We start from the raw sequence: 2,552 nt of genomic DNA, 5'->3' as shown, positions 1-2,552 counted from the left end.
CCCCCCCCCCCCCCCCCCCACACACACACATTCAAGACAAAATTTAATTTGATATTTAAAATATTTAAAGAAATATTTCAAAAGAATTTTGTCCAAAAAGGTAAGTCTTGGTTAACCTATGTCAACGGCGCAAGAATGAGCCCGAGTCCAAAACTCAAGCCTTAGCGGAAACAAATATTGTTTGTCCCACCCGTTCCACCCACATTGTTTGTCTAACTATCCATAATGTAATAGTTAATAGTGGAGATCCTCTTTAGTTATACCCTATGTAGAACTAAAGGTCATATTTCATTCACTCATAGGAAAATGAGCAAGTGCCCTTAGAGATTCAAAGGTCCTAAGTTCCATTACCACCAAGACTACAAAACCGGAACAATAAAACTCATTTTCTCCGACAGTCTCAAGGTGGTTTAGATTTCTGTAAATTAAAGAAAATGAACATTGCTCTTCTTACGAAAACAACTTGGAATCTTATGCATTCCTCTAATGAACTATGGGTTATAATCCTAAAGTGTAAGTACTTTAGCAACTGCTACCCTCTCCGCTATAAAAAAAAACTAGTAATCCCTCTTAGGTTTGGACTAGTATTTGTACTGGCCTTGATGTAATCAAGAAACACTCTATTTGGCAAGTTAGAACTGGAATGCTTCTACATCTTTTTGTGTCTCTTATCCTAATCCTAATTACTCTGTGGCCAGGTTTATAGATCAAACAACTCACTCTTAGAATGCCAACTTAGTTGAGTCTTTTTTCACTCATGATAATAGTCAAAATACTTTAAGAACTAGAATTCCTATATCAGGCCAGGATAGAGTCATATGGAATTTCACTAAGAATGGTTCTCTCACTGTGAAATCAGTTTACAGGGTCATTACTAACAACCCCAACAGTAACACTCAGATAAACACTATGACTTCTATCTATAAAAAGATATGGAGCGCCACTGTGATGCCTAAAGTTCAGATCTTTATATGAAATGCATTTAACACATTTTTCCATCAAAATGTAGGTTAGTCAACTATTCAACTAACCAGCACATTCTTTGTAGTATGTGTGACAGCAACCATGATGAAACAGTTGAGCATATTATTCTTAATTGTACATTTTCTAGATCTGTCTGGTCATTGGTTCCATGTGGTAATTTGGTCCTCTCAGACTCTGGTTCCAATATTTCAATTTCTGACTGGATAAGAAATGGTTAACTGCTAACTTCTCTCAAGAACGGATTTATTATGTTTTTACGACTACTTGGTGTATATGGAAAGAGAGATGCTGCAATGTATTTCAAGAGAAACAGGTTAATCATTTTGTAGTGTCAAGGACGGCATATAGAACATCAATGGAAACCTTAAATACTATAGCTAATAGTAATAACAATGCTCTACACCAACAACACACTGGAAATACTGTAATGGGGTCTGAAATTTCAGGAAACATAACTCACGACTGTTATGTAATGTATTTCAATGCTTCTTTTGATACAGACACTCATAAGTATGGAATTGGTTTAATCTTAACAGAATCAACAGGAAGCTACCAGGGTTGCAGAACAATTACAGGGCTAGCAAGAGATGCAGAGGAGGCAGAAAGCTTGGCAACATTGGAAGCTGTCAGATGGCTCTGGTTTCAGAACTTCACCAAAATAGCTATTATAGGAGATGCTAAAAATGTCATCTCCTACTTAAATAAAAGTACTAACCAGGTTAGCTGGTCTAGTGATACTATTTTAGATGATTGTCTTTCTTATTTAAACTCTTTTTCTTCTGTGAAATTCAATCACATTAGTCGTGCTCTAAATGGATTGACTGACAAAGCTACTAAATTCTGTAGAAGGAATGATGTAACATGTGAATGGGGAAATATTCCTCCCCATTTCATCCTATAAACTTTGTATTCCTTTTAATTTAATATATTATTTTTTCTAACAAAAAAAATGCCTAAACGGTATTTTTTTTTTTACCCTATTTGGTACTCCCTCCGTCTTTTATTAACTGTCAAAATTGACAAATCCAAGATATTAAGCAGAGGGTAAGGAATATAGTAACTGACCCTATTAAATGATATATTATTACTAAAATTAAAACTAAGATGTAGATGTCCATAAATATTTTTATGAATAAATAGGCTATGGATCGCATATCCCCTCCCTTCATATACCCTCGTGTTCTATCAATTAGATTTTGACATGTGAGCTTATTTTTTCCCCTTAATTTGAATATCTCATTTACGGTTAGGGATAAAATAATAAAATAATAATGCATATATTATTATTTTATTTTTTTATCTCTAAACCAAAATCTATTCTAAGATTTATTTTATTCCTCCGAATTTTGTGCGAGCCTTTATATCTATCAACAACCTAAAAACTCAATCCCATCTGTCCCTCCAGAATAAAAGTAGCACTGGTGGAGATTACCCTCTCTTTCATTGGTTGGTGAGCGTAACTGCACGCTCTCATTGGCTCAGAGAAAAGCCATTCGTATTCTTTGGATGGAATTTCGTAAGATATGGAGCGTTGATTTGACAATGTGTGGTGTAGATTGGGTTGGTGG

The sequence above is a fragment of the Papaver somniferum genome, chromosome 5 (assembly GCF_003573695.1).
Source record: "Papaver somniferum cultivar HN1 chromosome 5, ASM357369v1, whole genome shotgun sequence".
Lineage (NCBI taxonomy): Eukaryota > Viridiplantae > Streptophyta > Magnoliopsida > Ranunculales > Papaveraceae > Papaver > Papaver somniferum.
This window is presented reverse-complemented; position numbering follows the sequence as displayed.